Consider the following 19,089-nt stretch of genomic DNA (forward strand, 5'->3'; position numbering starts at 1 on the left):
TTACAATCTCAACACCTTGCAGATGAGTCCTTTGAATTTTGATAAACATGAAGCTATGTAGGTATTTTTTTTCTTTATGCATTTATAAAATGAGAAAGCAGGGAAAATTTGGCTTGAATGGCTATGAAAATGGAAGCTTTTAGAAATCATACACATTGTGACCATACACATTATTTAATGTTTATAATGAATGAATATACGTCACAGAACATTGATTATTAAAAGTTTTTTCATGGTATTTCCTCTTAAGGGACAGTATCATGTATTTACTTCACAAAAAGAACGTTGGGGGAACAGTTATATTTTCATTGTTTCATAGTGCTCTAACTATTCTTCTTAAATACTCTCCACAAAATTGTCCTCTAAATGATTCTGAGAAAACTACATGATTCTAATAATATATATGTGGTGATCTGGAGAAGGCGATGGCACCCCACTCCAGTACTCTTGCCTGGAAAATCCCATGGACGGAGGAGCCTGGTAGGCTGCAGTCCATGGGGTCGCAAGGAGTCGGACATGACTGAGCGACTTCCCTTTCACTTTTCACTTTCATGCATTGGAGAAGGAAATGGCAACCCACTCCAGTGTTCTTGCCTAGAGAATCCCAGGGACGGGGGAGCCTGGTGGGCTGCCGTCTATGGGGTCACACAGAGTCGGACATGACTGAAGTGACTTAGCAGCAGCATGTGGTGATCATTTGGAAAGGCTATATAATGTATCTTCTGAGATACACAATAGGTAGAGATTAGTTTAGAAATTCTAAGCATAAACTTATTTTAAGAAATGTTAAAAAAATATATAGGACTTGCTGGCTGATTTCATTTTCAAGATCAAAAACAGAGTTGTGGCATACAACAAGATCCTTTCAGAAGAAATGGAAATGACTGTCAACAAGTGATATGATATTTGTCCCTGACACACATCTTCTTGATCTGATGTAATCTTTTCTTTCTATCTTATAATGATATATTTTAGTCTCTGTAAAACATATTGCCACTTTGTGTCTGCAAGGCAACTGAAAAACTTTTCCTGAATAACTATTTTACTCTCTTAAAATCATGAAGAAAGTGCAGCAGTGGATTTAAACCAAAAAAACACAAGAAAATTGAGTTTAACTTATTCAAGGAACAGGAAATGGGTTGGAATTGAGGCAGGGGAATCTAATAATGATTAAGTGGGGGGGGGAGGGGATGAAGCTTACAAGAATAGAATATATTAGGAAATCTACTGTTTAATAGAAAGGGTTACTTTCAAATTTCCCAGTTTGTAAAGTAAATCCACAAAATTAAAGCTTAGTGAAGTTTGTCAGCAGTTCCTATAACTACAAATGTTCTTTAGTTAAAAATTGCAGTTCTCCTGCATCCTCAAAATATGTGCTATTACTGTTTCCAAATTTGAAATAATTTTTTGTTGTTGTTTTGTTTTTTTAATTCTCCAAAGTCATGTGTCTATGGCCATACCACCCTGAATGCACCCAATCTTGTCTGACCTAGGAAGTTAAGCAGGTTTGGGCCTGGTTAATACTTGGATGGGAGACTGCCTGGAAATATCAGGTGCTTTGGGCTTCCCCGGTGGCGCTAGTGGTAAACAATCCGCCTGCCGATGCAGGAGACATAAGAGAAGTGGATTTGATCCCTAGGCTGGGAAGATCCCTTGGAGGAAGAAATGGCAACCCACTCCAGTATTCTTGCCTAGAGAATCCCAGGGACAGAGAGAGGAGCCTGAAACGGGCTACAGTCCATAGGGTCACACAGTGTTGGATGCGACCAAAGCAACAGCATGCGTGCAAAGTCATTTATGAATTATTTAAATAGGAAATACTTGACCAACAATGTATACAATGTATATATGAAAATGTCCTGTAAGTCTTCAAAAAAAGGTAAAAGAAAAAAAAGAACCTAAAAGCTCTAATTAATCTAAAAAGACCTCAAGCACAGGCAAAATTCGCCATGAAATGTTAAGATTATAAAGCCAAAAACCAATTCTGTGAATACATTAGGTAAGATATTAAACATTAGACATAAGACAAATTTCTTACGCTGATTGAGTCATGAGCTTTGTGACTTGAGCAAATTACTTCTCTGCATTTGCCTTCTCTGTGTTGAGAAATACCTGTTAGATGATGCCCAAATTTCTTAAATTATTAGAGAGATCCTGACTCATTGAAAAAGACCCTGCTGCTGGCAAAGATTGAGGGCAGGAGGAGAAGAGGGCGACAAAGGACGAGATGATTGGATAGTATCATGGAAAAGAGTTTGAGCAAACTCCTGGAGAAAGTGAAGGAGAGGGAATCCTGGCGTACTGCAGTCCATGGGGTGACAGAGTCAGACAGTTTAGCGATTAAACAACAACATAATATAAAAGCTCCTATCCCGAAATCACAACTGAAAGTTTTTAGTTCTAGTAATACAATAAGGCTTATCTTCAGAAATAAGAAACAAAAGATAAGAAAATTATATTTATTTCTTTTCTGAAGTAATGATTCTCTTTCTCATAATTTGCTTGAAATAACAAAAAATCACAGGGCAACATAAGTTGTCCAAGAATATCTAGAAAGGATCATAAGTTGTTTAGAAAGCTAAAATTCCATTTGGTATATAAAATACTTTATAAACCTGTCCACTGTATCCATACACAATAATCAGCAGCCAATTAATTTCCTAGATGTCCTTATAATTCTCAATAAATAACAGCTGATTGCTTTATTTTCCAATTAATGATTCTCCTATTAATGACCCAAATGCAATGTCAAAAAGAAGTGAAAATTATCACATCAGAAACAACCCTATAATCATTTCATAAGAGGATAATTTATAGATAAAGCTTCATTTTGATAAACTGAAGCTAATTAGTCAGTATATATTCAACCTTAGGCAATGAAGCCTTTTAAACAAAGATTTTTTCTTTTTAATTGGGAAGAGGGAATTATTATGATGAATTGCTACTTTCACTCTTTACTCTCAGATTTCTCAGTTGAAACAGAGAAATACAATGATATAATCCAGAGCCCAGAAGGCTGAGATTACATTCTTTGTACAGAGGGAGTTTAAAAAAATAGGTCCTACATGTCCAAAGGGCACACAGATAACTTCTGAGTAACTCAAACATAAACAGGAAAGAAATCTGATAGAAAATCTTGGTGGTAGTCCAAAGCAGTTCTAATTACTGCCACTTTTTGTGAAAATTTTGAATTAATAGGATGGGAGGACAAAAGAAAAGGCAAAGCATGGTCAACCTTCCAACTTTATAATCTGAAACCTTGACCCTCTTTCAGAGTGGGCCTCTCCCCATGAAACTGCCTGAGTTGATGGATGAATGAGTATTTCATGCGGTGGGAGAGGCCTTAAAGAGACATTGCTCTGGTTGTTTTACCTGTGTGAAACATCATCATTATGGAGGGAGTCAGGCTCTCCCCCTCATGAAAGTACCAAGACATTCTAAGGGCATATGTTTATTTGAGTAACAAGTTACTTGGGTCTGTTATTTACCATCAATTAGGGTCATGTTTCTGCCTGCATTATGTGTGTCTATTTTATGTATGAATACTTCTTTAATCATTATTTCTATGTATTATCAGGTCTCCAATAAACTCATAGTATCTGTGATTGAATACAATATAGTCATTTTTTATTACAAAGATAGAATCTTCGATAAGATTTTTTTGGACAGATTAAATCTGGTGAATAAATAAATCAATACACCATGTATCTTTAACAGATTGCTTTTATTCTGCCCAGAAATACTGTGATAGTTACATCAATTCAGCCGCTTATTTCTTAGGCCACTGCTGGACTGTTCTAAACTTTCTCACTGATGAATAGTGCTCTGAAGATTAGTAAATATGTAACAGGTTGAAATCCAATAGGGTTTCTGATGTAATTTTGTGAATGAAAATAATGGTTTGGAAGGGAAAACTTTAACCAAAGCATTTTGTGTTGGGAGTATGTGTATTCATGGGAACTTCTTAAATTTGTATATTCATGGGAATTGCTAAAATGTATCCTCAGTTGCATGGAGTATGACACATAGGTTAACACCTCACCGCCAATTCCAAGATCATCAGTATTAAAGAATCCGCCTGCAATGTGGGAGACCTGGTTTCTATCCCTGGCTTGGGAAGATCCCCTGGAGAAGGGAAAGACTACCCTCTCCAGTATTCTGGCCTGGAGAATTCCATGGACTGTATAGTCCATGGGGTTGAAAAGAGTCAGACACGACTGAGTAACTTTCACGTCTCGTCACATCTTCAGGAATTTACCACCAAGAGTAAAATCCTTCCACGTTGACTAACTTTTTAGAAATAAAATGCGAGGATAGAACATAAACTCAGAAATTTCCTACTCAAATACGCATAAGAGAGAGTAGCAGAGGAAAAGGAAAACTTAGTCTCTGTTTAGTATATTAGCATTATGGCACCCCGCTCCAGTACTTTTGTCTGGAGGATCCCATGGACGGGGGAGCCTGGTAGGCTGCAGTCCATGGGGTGGCTGGAGTCCGACACGACTGAGCGACTTCACTTTCACTTTTCACTTTCATGCATTGGAGAAGAAAATGCAACCCACTCCAGTGTTCTTGCCTGGAGAATCCTGGGAACGGGGAAGCCTGGTGGGCTGCCATCTATGGGGTCGCACAGGGTCGGACACGACTGAAGCGACTTAGCAGCAGCAGCAGCAGCCTGGCATCCTGCAGTCCATGGGGTTGCAGAGTTGGACATGACTGAGCAACTGAACTGAACTGAACTGAACACATTATCTTATTTGTCTTAACATCATGAAAAACTGTGACCTATTCTATGACAACATCATGAGTGCTCACTTTTATGAAGAACCACAAGGAAAATAATTCTTAGTTCTTGGTGCCAAGAAAATCTGCATCACTTAGAGTATATTTTTTTTACTAAACATTAGGTCAGTCTTGTATCTTTCTCTTTTAGAGTTGGTTGGATGAGGCTGAGGGGGATGTTGAAACAAATTTATACAAATGTACAGGACTTTTGGGTATACATCTCAATATGATGCTGTTATACTGACTATATCAAGATCAAGAAGAAAAAGATAATGTTGCATTCTTATTAAAGTCAGTTTTCTCAGTTTGATTATAGAGCAAGCAGATAGGTGCACATGTTGGAAGAAGAGAAAGCAAAGAGTAAGGATTTCAACAGATGACAAATCAGAGGAGTTGTCTTAAGAGGGAGGCAGGAGCGGTGTCACATTCTCAATGAAGAAAGGGCTTTCTTGGGTCCAGTGGGGTTGACTACTGCCAAACTTGTGTGTGCATGCTAAGTTGCTTCAGTCATGCCTGATTCTTTGTGACCCCATGGACTAGAGTAGCCTGCCAGTTTCCTCTGTCCATGGGATTCTCCAGGCAAGAACACTGGAGTGGTAGCCATTTCCTCCTCTAGGAAATCTTCCCAAGCCAGGGATCAAATCTACGTCTCCTGTGTCTCCTGCATTGCAGGTGGATTCTTTACTGCTGAGCCACTGGGAAAGCCCCAAACTTGAGGTAACTATAAATAGGGACAGAATCCTAGTTTCTCTAAAATTCAATATAATTTTTCAGACAATATTTCCTGCGCCTCTTTTAACATACCTATTTGAAATTCTCTTATGTAATTCTCTTATTCTTTCATAGTATTCATCATCGGTTTATAGCTTTATTTTTATCTATTTATTGTTGGTCTCACACACCAGGCTAAGTGTTCCAAGACAGCAGGGATATACCACTTTATCCCCAGGGCTTAGTCTTGTCTAGCAAATAATCTTAAATACATGTTTTAAATATGTGAATGATGTGTTTTCTATGTACTGAGAAACCCATTAAGAAAACTTAAGAACAGAATATGAAATTATTCCAGTCTTGGTACTATTATGGGTAAGGGCTTACAGAATGAAGAGAATCACTTTACTGAGACAGTTCATAACTTCCTTGTCCTTTCCTACTTAAAGTAAGACTATTGTCTTAGTCCATTTGGGCTGCTGTAATAAAAATACCATAGATTGAATAGCTTAAAAAACAAGCATGTATTCCTCACTGTTATGGAGGTTGGATGTCCAAGATCAAAGCACCAGCCAATCTGTTGTCTTCCTACTTTGCATACATCCATCTTCTCCGCTGTATCCACAAATGGTGGGGAACAGAGAGAGGAAGCAAACTCTATCATGTCTCTTTTTATAAGGGCACTAATCTCTTTCATGAGAACTCCACCCTTATGACCTAATTACTTGCCAGTACCTCCTGATACCATCACAAAGAGGGTTAAGATTTCAGAATATGACTTTTAGGGGAACATAAACTTTCACTCCATAAGAGGTTTAGAATAAGTTGTAGATTGTTACAGTTGCTGGTAGTTCTTTTGAATAAAGACAAGGCAGTTTTAATATGCCCATCTTTCACTTGACCCATTGATATGAATTACACAAATAAATGCAAAAAAATTAACGAGACATGCTCTTGCAGCAATCTTAACTGTGGTTAATGAAGCCTGAAAAAAGAAAATTAAATTGTTAGAAAGTGCATTTCTAACAGAAATGCATTTTTGTATATTAAATATTGTTTTGTGAACCTGATTATAACTTAAAAATACATGTGAAAGAGATTTTTATATGGACATGCATGCATGTTCAGTTGCATCTGACTCTGCAACCCCATGGACTATCACCCACCAGGGTCCTCTGTTGATGGGGTTTTCCAGGCAAGAATACTGGAGTGGATTGCCATATCCTACTCCAGGGAATCTGCCTGACCTAGGAATCGAAGCTGCATCTCCTGTGTCTCCTGCATTGGCAGGTGGATTCTTTACCATTGTGCCACCTGGGAAGCCCTTTTATACAGACATTTGAAATATAAAAGAACAAATAATCTAACACCATAGCATCTTTTTCTGAAGACAGTTCAACAAAATGAGTAAACAATCCTAAGGAATTCTTTGAATTCACAGAGGACAGTGAGACCAAGAGGTCGTGCCTCTCACACTGTTACTATGATCCACTACATACTTTTTTTTTCAGTTAATAGAGGTTTATAATAATTAAAGTTTTGATCTATTTGAGGAACAGATAGATATTGGCTTAATTTTCTAGTTATTTGTTGGGTCACCCTCTCCTGAAGACAGCATATTGACTAGGAAGGCAGATATGCTTTAACTTGACAGGGGACCTTTAATTTTAGTGTCTCTTTAAGGCACTCATTGGTAATGATCAACTAAGGGATACTGGGATCCATGGACAGAATGGTATCCATACCCAGAGGGAAGAAAACTGCAGCTTCGATTTACTGCTGTAATGTTTTTGCTTCATTTTTATGTTCTACGTATGGTAATCAAGAGTCCCATTAAAGTAAAGAATGAAGTCTGGTAGTCTGTTGCTTATTATGCACTCACATCATTGCTACTTGCTTTTTCAGTAATGGTGATTTCATTTCTGTCAAGAATTATAGACTTTTCCAAGGAAATTCTTACCTTGAGAGAATTCAGAAATTGCAGTACCTTCAGGCAACACTTAACATGGATACAAAAAGAAATGAGGTTCTTACTGACAAGAAAAATGATTGATAAGTATACACTGAAGAAATCATGAAAACATTAGTAAACCCAAGAAAACTATTCAGTGGAATCAGCTCTATGTAAATGAACACCAACATTTGCATTTTTCCTTTTCCTTCTTCCTACATTAAGAGGCCCCAGGTGGTGCTGAAACAAGAGTGCAGTTTGTTTTGGGATTCTGTAACAATTTGTATTTTTTACTCATTCACCAGCTGTGTCAAATATGGTGCATGATAGCTGGTGGGATCTTCTCATTGAAGAAAACATTTTCTTTTAAAATCTGGTTCTTGATAGTCATGTAAGTGGAAAATAACTTACGAGCTAGAAAACCATGATTTAGATCTTAAACCCAGAGTCTTACTCTAAGAAAAAATATAGTCCCTTATTGCTTTAGAAAACCTAACCAGGTACAAAGAAAGTGGTATTATCAGTGAAAACCAAAGCACTGGAAAAAAGGAGAGGAAAAAAAGGATCACAGAAAGAAGATATTACTATGTTATCTTTTCTAAATATTAAGATAAGCAGAAATTAAAACTTCTCAACTGTTCATTTTAAGAAAATTGGCCATACAAGACTGTAATTAAGGATGTTTACAAAATGTGTAGATCCCACTGAAAAATGAGAATGTGGAGACCCTTGTTTAAAAAAAAAGGGGGGAAAAGTACAGTTAAGGGTACTAAGATATGAAGCTTTTTCTTTTAAAATGTTTTATTACTTATAAAACACAATGGAAGAACACATGAGTATTAAATAGTAAAAAATAATATTTTGGTATCACAATTTTATAAAATACAGTAACCATTAATTAATATGATAGCAATTCATCATAAGATATTCCTGGCTCATTTTCTATAAATTTATTTACTAAGTCATCAAAATTTATATTTTTAACAACTTCATTTTCAATCAACATAATTACAAATGATGTCACTTATGCTAGGCAGATGTTCGACAACAAACAATTTGGATATTTTTAAAGTTAGAAGTGTCATTATGATGACACAATTAAAGCTATTAAGAGTATTTTATAGATGGACAATATTGGAACATATTTTTTATAAATTATTTCAAAGTTTTAGTTCGTATGGAGCTGTTGAGTCTCAAGGAAAACTTTTCCTAAAAAGATTTATCTTTTTATACAAATCAATTTCATATTAGCCTGAATTTAATTTTAAAAGTAAATTTATATAATAGCCTTTTTATGTTTTCTCTGAAATTTCCTTTAGCTTATATGGCAAAAAACCAAAAATGACTTTATGATTTGTAAACAATTTAAAGCACTTGCTTATGCATTCTATCACTATATCTTTAACTACAAGGAAAAATTTTAATTGTCTTTATTCTTAATAATTGATTCACCAAAAACTGCATATTGTAATCCAGTTTGCACAGATCAACTATCTTTACATTTAATTTATATTTTTAGCCTATGGCTACTTACTTTGCAATGTTGCAGCAGCTTTAAAAAGTAGAACCTGAACTCTAAAAAGTTCCAATAACTCCATGATATGCCTTATTGCAACATCAAATATATGCATTTATTTTGTTATAATGTACTGACAAAGTTTACTGCCTGAGCAGTTATCTTTTCTAAATGTTAGTTCAGTTCAGTTCAGTCGCTCAGTCTTGTCTGACTCTTTGCAACCCCATAACCGCAGCATGCCAGGCCTCTCTGTCCATCACCAACTCCCAACTCATGTCCATTGAGTCAATGATGCCATCCAATCATCTCATCCTCTGTCATCCCCTTCTCCTCTCGCCTTGAATCTTTCCTAGCATCAAGGACTTTTCCAATAAGTCAGATCTTCGCATCAGGTGGCCAAAGTATTGGAGATTCAGCTTCAGCATCAATACTTCCAATGAATAGTCAGGACTGATTTCCTTTAGGATTGACTGGTTTGATCTCTTTGCTGTCCAAGGGACTTTCAAGAGTCTTCTCCAACACCTCAGTTCAGAAGCATCAATTCTTCTGTGCTCAGCTTTCTTTATAGTCCAACTCTCACATCCGTACATGACTACTGGAAAAACCATAGCCTTGACTAGACAGACCTTTGTCAGCAAAGTAATGTCTCTGCTTTTTAATATGGTGTCTAGGAATCATGAATTATTCCTTGAGCTTCCCAGGTGGTGCCAGTGGTAAAGAATCCACCTGCCAATTCAAAAGATGCAGGAGATGCAGGTTCGATCCCTGGATCAAGAAGATCCCCTGGAGTAGGAAATGGCAACCCACACCAGTATTGTTGCAGGGATAATCCCTTGGACAGAGAAGCCCGGTGGGCTACAGTCCATGGGGACGCAGAGTCGGACATAACTGACTGACTAAGCACACACACACACATGAATTTTCATCCTTCAGTGACTGACCTACTTCACTTAGCATAATATCCTTATTTCATCCAGGTTGTTGCAAATGGAAGAATTTTTTTTCAAGGCTATAATATCTATATCTGTACCACATTTTCTTTATGCACTCTTATGTTGATGGACATAAGGTTTATTTCCAAATCTTGGCTATAAAACATGGTACCTGTAGTTAACAATATGGTATTGTGTGCTTTAAAATATATTAAGAAGCTAGATCTCATATTGTGTCCTTACCACAAGACATAAACACACACACACACACACACTCACCCAAAATCATAAGGAAATTTTTGGAGATAATGGATATGTTTAATAGCTTGATTGTAATGATGGTATCACAGGTATATGGGTGTGAAAAACATTTCATGGTGTAAACATTAAATGTGTGTGATGTTTTGTATATCAGTTATACTTCAACAAAGTTTAAAAGGAAAGAAATAACATGTTTATTAGAAAATGACACTTGAAGGAACCAAAACTCACTTTGTCTAACTTATTCATAAACAGAATGATGTCATCACTTTTGACATTCTCAAAAGAAGCTAGTTTAAAATAATATTACTAATAAATATGCTGTCATCATTTATAACAGATTTCATCTAGAAAGGAAATATAGGGTTAGCCTTTTTTATATTTTTGGCCCATATAAATAACTAGCTTCTCTTATGCACAGAATTGGAGTTTAAAGTTCACCTTTCCTGTTCTCAGTTTAAAATTTTACTGTTTGGTTCTTTCTATAAACTTTAAGTAATCCTTAAATCCATAACATATAGTAAGCTACAAAATTGTCCATTTGGTTCTGTGGCTACTGCACTAAGCTAGTAATTTTGAAGTTTGAATCAGTGTCTGAAATGCTTAGTCTTTCAAAGCTGTATCTTGACTTACCCATATTACATCTGAAAGAATTATGATCTTTAATACTAATGTGAATTCTGTTTGTAAAGTTTGCATATTGCTATGTTCAAAATCAGTATCAACTAACTGAAACTACTAGATTCATTGCAAAGAAGGAGTGAAGTGATACAAAATACATTTCCAAAGCAGTACTCAAGTTAAGACTTGATTATAAAAGTTAAACAAATTTAAATAGAATAACTTTTAAATAAAAATGCAGTACATAAAATGAAAGCTTAAACACAGCAATGGTTTTAATAAAGGCTCATTTAAAACTGTGATTCTTGGCAAGCATAACCATTACTACGTTAAACTATAAAATCTATATATTCACAGGGCAAACAGTATTCTCTTTGTTAAGCCAGAGAATTAAAAAAAAAAATATTTCAAGCTACGCTAATAAATTTTTAGTGAGTCCTTTCAAGTATCTTGCCAAAACATTAGACAGGTTTAGGGGGATGCTTGGCTGAAAATTGATCCATAATAAATTGATTGATGTCATCACTTGACTATACGTCTTCTATGGTCTATGATTTAGGTTGTAGTACAGTTGGATATGTATTTGACCCATCAAGAATTTCTCCTGTGAGTTGTTAAATTATAAACAGTAAAATGGAAAAACAGTAAATGAGAAATATCCATTGTACCCAAGTTTTGTTATGTACAACTGCAAATATTCATAGTGATAATTTTAAAAGCATTGAATACTTTTTATATGCCAAGAACTATTCTTGGCACTTGAGATACTTCAGTGAACAATAACAACTCAATCACAAGACTCTCATGTTGCTTCTGTGGTTCTGAAAGAAGCTAGAATCACATCTGACTTTCTGGAACTAGATGAGCTGGGGTAAATATCCAAAATTTTGGTCTTAAAATGTTTTGAGATGTTGAATATGTATACAGTACTGCTACTGCTAAATCACTTCAGTCGTGTCCGACCCTGTGTGACCCCATAGACAGCGGCCCACCAGGCTCCCGTCCCTGGGATTCTCCAGGCAAGCATATTGGAGTGGGTTGCCATTTCCTCCTCCAACCCACTCCAGTGTTCTTGCCTGGAGAATCCCAGGGACGGGGGAGCCTGGTGGGCTGCCATCTATGGGGTCACACAGGGTCGGACACGACTGAAGTGACTTAGCAGCATATCTATTCATAGAAAAGTATTTTGGACTTTAATTCTGCTTTGTAGGAAACCATGCTATTTTATGAGTCTTCTAGTCTATACATGTATATAAAAATAGCATGGTTTCCTACAAAGCAGAATTAAAGTCCAAAATACTTTTCTATGAATAGATATGCTGCTAAGTCACTTCAGTCGTGTCCGACCCTGTGTGACCCCATAGACGGCAGCCCACCAGGCACCCCTGTCCCTGGGATTCTCCAGGCAAGAACACTGGAGTGGGTTGCCATTTCCTTCTCCAATGCATGAAAGTGAAAAGTGAAAGTGAAGTCACTCAGTCCTGTCTGACCCTCAGCGATCCCATGGACTGCAGCCTTCCAGGCTCCTCTGTCCATGGGATTTTCCAGGCAAGAGTACTGGAGTGGGGTGCCATTTCCTTCTCCAAATGAATAGATATAAACATATGTAAAATGGAATCAGAAAAAAAATATTTACTACAAAAGTAAAATGTGCAAGGTACAATGGTGGAAATTGGAAAGTATAAAGTAGAACAAGACATAGTCCTGCACTTATTTCAAAATCCGCTCTTCTAACTCAATGCTTTACGAACACTAAGAGGAAATACTAATCATAGCTTTAGGCAACTTCTTGGCAAAAGTAGTAAAACTGAGACCCAGTCCAAAGCATTCAACAGAAAGAAACTCCCACCTTTGTTCTTGAAGCATGAGACGAGTGAGAAGGACGCATGATTTTGAGAAGGGAATTGTTGTATTTCAGGAAGGAAAACAGTGGGTCAGGAAGACCTCCCACCTCCCTTGGAATGAGAAGTGAAGACCTATTTTATCCACACCTGCCTATTGGGAACAGGAGGTTCCATTTGTCTCAATATCACACTGAGCTTGAGGGGCAGAAGTTGGGGTTCATTTCTCATTACTTTTTCCACGGCCCTGTTCTCAATGGACAGGCTTTCAAGCCAGGAGCCTTCCAGAGCCCCAAGACTCATTGTAAAGGCCTCCCTGCTCTACACAGAGCTTTTGTACAATGGTTGACATTGAGATACTACTGTTTCATCTAGTCACTGAGACTAGGCTTTCCAACTTTCCTGACAGAGTGCAAAAGTAATATGTTCTCAATCTTCTCATGATCAGTAATACATTTTTATCCCCTATAAACATAACTCAATAAAATAAAGCTTTGTTTACTGAAGAATGCAGCAACAGTGGAAATGTTTACATTTATTTCTTTTTCTGGCTGTTGCACACTTGCTTCTTATATAAAGGTCAGAGTATACAGGCTCCATTCTTGCTGGTGCCCCCTGAATTTCTATCTTCATCCAGGTATAAAGAGGTTCTATGACAGAAAAGACAAAGCTGAACTCCCTCAGAGCTAGCAAAACTATGAATAATTGCTGGAGGCCCAGAGGGAATGGCTCCCTGCCATTTAGCTTCTGAACACCATTATTGTCCTTTCTAAAAATAGATGATAATGTTCCCTCCTAATGATCTACTTTGGAAAGTCAATCTCTATGTTTTAAACTTTGCTATCATTTGCTTTAGAAAGGTATCAGTTCAGTTCAGTTCAGTCGCTCAGTTGTGTCTGACTTTTTGCGACCCTATGAATCGAAGCATGCCAGGCCTCCCTGTCCATCACCAACTCCCAGAGTTCACTGAGACTCACGTCCATCGAGTCAGTGATGCTATCCAGCCATCTCATCCTCTGTCGTCCTCTTCTCCTCCTGCCCCCAATCCCTCCCAGCATCAGGGTCTTTTCCAATGAGTCAACTCTTCACATGAGGTGGGCAAAGTACTGGAGTTTCAGCCTCAGCATCATTCCTTCCAAAGAACACCCAGGGCTGGTCTCCTTTAGGATGGTATACATGCATGTAAACAGACACATAAAATAACTAGAAATACAATATATCCAAAATGGCATATGGGCACAGTGTGAATATTACATATATATATTATCATAAGTAATAATATATAGACCTTATTTCATTGAATAAGATCCATCCAAACTCAGCAACCTGGAGGAAATGATCATACTGAGAAGAGGGAAATGCTGATAGCTCTAGCCCCTTTTTTGGCTTTCCGTCAGAGTTCTTCTGGCTTATTTGATGAGCTGACTGGCCAGAAATGAGTGAAAAGAGCAAGTAACTGGTGGAAATCTTTCTGTTCTGCAAAGTCTCATTGGTATATCAGAAAGATTAATTGCAAAAGCATTGTGTCCTGTCTACGACTGTGCCAACAGCCTGAGACTAAGCAGTTATGCTTCTAAAATACACTGAAGGGACTTCTGGCAGCCTGACCCTTCCTCCTGTGCTTCTCCAAGTTCAAGTGTAAAAGATGAGTCAAGAAACACAACCACATAAAAAACGAAAAAAAAAATGTGAACAGGAGTTTGTATGACCTTCTTAACGCACTGTTCAGGAACCAAAAATGAGATAATTAGAATATTATAGGTCATGATTGTATTTGGCTTTGGAAAGCCATTTATTACTGTCACTTAGATTCAATCTTTTTCTACGTCTAATGGATAAAACATGTAAAAATTTGAACAAAGGTATGCAGACATTCAAGTTATAATTTCACCTAAACAAGATTTTATCATATAGACTATAATTGACATATCTATTTGTCCCTTAACATTGTATTACGTATTGTAGTTGTTTCAGTTCAGTTCAGTTGCTCAGGCATGTCTGACTCTTTGCTACCCCGTGGACTGCAGCTCGCCAGGCTTCCCTGTCCATCACCATCTCCCAAAGCTTGCTCAAACTCATGTCCATTGAGTCGGTGATGCCATCCAACCATCTCATCCTCTGTCGTACCCTTCCCTTCCTGCCTTCAATCTTTCCCAGCATCAGGGTCTTTTCCTATGAGTCAGTTCTTCACATCAGGTGGCCAAAGTATTGGAGTTTCAGCTTGTATGTATTGTAGTTTTTTATGTACCCATATTTTCATTTTTGCAAACTAAAACTACCTAATACAGAATCCACATGTAATTAATTTTAGTATTTTCTCAGTGCATATGGACCCACCCTTTGTACAAACTCAGTGAATCATTGGGGCATCACTGTACTTATATTCAAGGACTTTGGATTTAATGTGCCATAAATGGAGATCCCAATTCAGCCTCCTGACAGTTGTGTCTCCTCTGATACTTACTCTCCCATTTCTTCACCTGCAAAATGAATAACATATTCATTTCTGTATACTCAGTTGTGTCCAACTCTTTGTTACCCCATAGCCTGTAGCCTGCCAAGCTCTTCTGTCCTTGGAATTTTCCAGGCAAGAATACTAGAGAAGGTTGCCATTTCTTCCTCCAAAGGGTCTTCCTGACCCAGGGATTGAACCCGCATCTCCTGCATCTGATTCTTTACCACTGTACCATCTGGGAAGCTCGGGAATAAATCATACCTAGAAGCACTGGATGGCATTGTCTACTCAATGGACATGAGTTTGAACAAACTGGGAGATACTGAAGGACAAGGAACCCTGGTGTGTGTCTATGGGGTTGCAAAGAGTCAGACACGACTTAGCAACTGACAAGAACACGAAGCATTAAATTAATGAAATGAGCGTACACATGTGAAATGCAAAATGTAGTGACTCACACTTTTAAAAAAAAGTCTGGTTCACTTCTCCTCTTCCAAACTTCAGTAAACACTTGGTGGATAAATATAAAAATGACTATGAAGGCCTTAGTGAAGTGAAGTCGCTCAGTCGTGTCTGACTCTTTGCAACCCCTGGACTGTAGCTTACCAGGCTCCTCTGTCCATGGGATTTTCCAGGCAATAGTCCTGGAATGGATTACCATTTCCTTCTCCAGGGGATCTTCCCAACTCAGGGATCGAACCCGGGTCTCCCACATTGTAGACAGACGCTTTACCGTCTCAGCCACCAGGGAAGTCATGAAGGCCTTACAGGTTCTGATTTGCCCTTGGATTACTTTATATATATATGCCTAAAAAGAGCCTATTATGGATATTGTAGCTTTGGAAAGGATTTCTGCAAATTTTACATTTGACTTTGAGTAAAAATATAAATTTTCATTAAATCCAATCCTGCTAAAATATCAGAATATTAAATATCTTCAATATCAAGCATGCATGCTCAGTGACTCAGTCGTGTCCGACTCTTTGCAATCCTATGGACTGTAGCCCACCAGGCTCCTCTGTCCATGGGATTCTCCAGGCAAGGATAATGGAGTGGGTTGCCATGCCCTCCTCCAGGGGATCTTTTCAACCCAAGGATCAAAAGCACTAATCTTGTGGCCCCTGCACTGCAGGTGGATTATTTTTTTTTTAACCACTGAGCCACCAAGGGATGCCCAAAAGTAACTATAATTCACTGAAAGCAGTAGAATATGGTTTTCATATTCACAATGCCCTCCTCGCATTCAGATGTGCTCTTAAGCCTGTGATGCAGGAGAGGGAAGGCAGATTAACAAGGGATACTTGAGTGCTACATGAGCCAGAACAAGTCAAATCCTATGAGACAGATCCACCTAGGAAAGAGAACTAACTGAAATTTCAAAGTTCTCTTGACTGAAACATGTATCACCAGATTATAGTATGGATGTTCGTTGATTTATGATGTAGTTTCATCTGGTAAACCACTGTTGTTGAAAATAACTTAAGTGGAAAATGGATTTAATACACCTAAACTACTGAGAAATGTATGTTAGTCTAGCCTACCTTAAATGTGCTCAGAATACTTACATTAGGCTAAGTTGAGCAAAACCATCTAACACTAAGTCTATACTTTAATAAAGTGTTCAACATCCCATGTAATTTATTGAATAGCATACTGAAAGTAAAAAACAGAATGGCTGTATGGGTACAGAATGGCTTTAAGTGTGTGAATTGTTTAACCTGTTGATCAAGGGTAAATTGGTAATTGCACCTCCCTGTCACTGGCCTGCATCACAAGAAAGAATCGTTCTACAAATCACCAGCCAAGGAAAAGACCAACATTTAAAGTATAGTTTTTACTGTACGCATATTACTTTTGCACCATGGTCCAACTCTTTGCGACCCCATGAATCGCAGCACGCCAGGCCTCCCTGTCCATCACCAACTCCCAGAGTTCACGTCCATCGATGGACAGGGAGGCCTAGTGTGCTGCAATTCATGGGGTCGCAAAGAGTCGGACACAACTGAGCGACTGAACTGAACTGAAAAGTCAAAAAATTTTAAGTTAAGCCATCACATGGTGAGGACCATCTGTAAATTTGTTCATTTATTCAAAAAATATTGAATGAGTAGCAACTATGTTTGGGCTTTCCTGGTGGCTCAGCAGTAAAGAATCCATCTGCAATGCAGGAGACCAGGGTTTGATCCCTGGGTCTGGAAGATCCCCTGGATAAGGAAATGGCAACGCACTGTAGTATTATTGATGGTCTAGGAAATCCCATGGACAGAGGAGCTTGGTGGGCTATAGTCCATGCGGTCGCAAAAGAATCAGACACGAGTTAGCAACTAAACAACAGCAACTATGTTCACGAGACTCACAGGGATAAAACAGATTACAGAAAGCCTGTATTCCTCTGGATAAAGAAAAGACCAAACTTTCCTTCAGAGATGGGCCAGTGGAGGCCCATAAGACAGACAGCAACATGTCTCTCTTAAAGGGCTGCACACTCCTTCTTCTGTTGTGATTGTTATAAAAATTGCCATGCTACCAATTGGTTGTGGGACAGTATCTTTTGATTTCCGTCCCAGTTAAATCTGGTGACATTAATTTTAACTCGTATCTGAGAATTTGATGCGTTTCCAGTTTGATTCAAATTCTTTTCCTTTTTCCAGAGTCCTAAAGTTGCTGTCTCACAGAAGTATGACTATCTAAATTATATGAAATTCACAGTCCAATTTGTCTGTATTTCTTGGACTCCTGTTTTGAATTTCCTCTAGTTACATTAAAATTTTAGTTTCTTGTTCAGCATGGAGATGCTTAAACGGAGACATTAGCATAAAAAGATAATAACGTTTTGGCAGTGTATGAAGAATCACAGATAACCGATTCCAGAAGCTAATTATGGAAATGTCTTCTTAGAAACTTTCCCCTGAAAACAAGGCACCTTAGTCATCTACACATCTCTCTGGGTCTTTTGGAGATTTCTACATTTGGTCGATTTTCCTTCAGAAACGTCATCAGGATAATGCATTTGAAGTATTTATGGAAGTAACTGTCACTAATAGCTTCATTGTCTTGTTTTATAATTCACTTCACTGAAGTGGATGTGTACAGACTAGTCTTAATGATGAATTGTCGACACACGGGAGTATGTAAAGAGAGAATCTGGGTAGTTTCTTTAGAGATAGGACTAAATCCTATAATTGATAATATAGGAAATTTGATTAGTTTGAAATTACCAACAGTGTGAATTGAGCTAAAAATCCACAGAGGGCCAATTGAATAACTCATCAGGAGTAACTACCTCAAATAATCTTTGAGGACAGCTCAACTCAAAGAAACACTCTTGTAATCTCTTCCCTAGCTCATTTCACTTAAAAACTAAAAACCAGATGAATCATTTTTCAAAGATTTACAGCCCAGCAGAATATAAAGGAAAAAATAATTCCTTTTATACTAAAGAAAAAAATTATTCTAATAAAATTTGTTGTTACCCGGCCTCCAATTAGATTAGGCCTTTGCTGAACTTAAGAAATTACTGAGAATGCAGCAATATTGATGGGAGCATTTCTGGACTCTGGGTTGCTGTTTCTTTTTTTTTTTTTTGAAAGAATGGCAACATCAGTTTAGAGGGACTGTTGTCTTCACTTAGTGGGTTGCTGTTTCTAATTTTTGAAGAACTTTTCTAACATCATGCAGAACAGCACTAAATAGATATAAGTCAAGTAATTGTCATTTCATTCAAGTGAATACAACTTTAATATATTCACAGGAATAGCAGTATCAAATACATCTCCATAATGTTGATAGATTATCTCTACTCCCCCAAAGAAACAACCTTTAGCCCAAAAAAGTTTTCCAAATAAATTCATGTCCAACTGAGTAATTGGGGGCAGAGAAGTTTCCTTCAGACATTTGCTAAGAATTTCGGACAAGATTGTCTAATATGTCAAAATGCTTTGGACAGGAATTGAAAGGATGTTATATATTAGTTTTTTATTAAGGCTATAAAAATTTATCATAAACCTAGTAACTTT

General features: G+C 37.5%; 1 pseudogene; it reads left to right on the forward strand.

Moving 5' to 3' along the window:
- Nucleotides 1–1,446: 1,446 nt before the first annotated feature.
- Nucleotides 1,447–1,565, forward strand: LOC112587337 (annotated as a pseudogene).
- The last annotated feature ends 17,524 nt before the right edge of the window (nt 1,566–19,089 follow it).

Source organism: Bubalus bubalis, chromosome 1 (genome assembly GCF_019923935.1).
Source record: "Bubalus bubalis isolate 160015118507 breed Murrah chromosome 1, NDDB_SH_1, whole genome shotgun sequence".
In the NCBI taxonomy this organism is placed as follows: domain Eukaryota; kingdom Metazoa; phylum Chordata; class Mammalia; order Artiodactyla; family Bovidae; genus Bubalus; species Bubalus bubalis.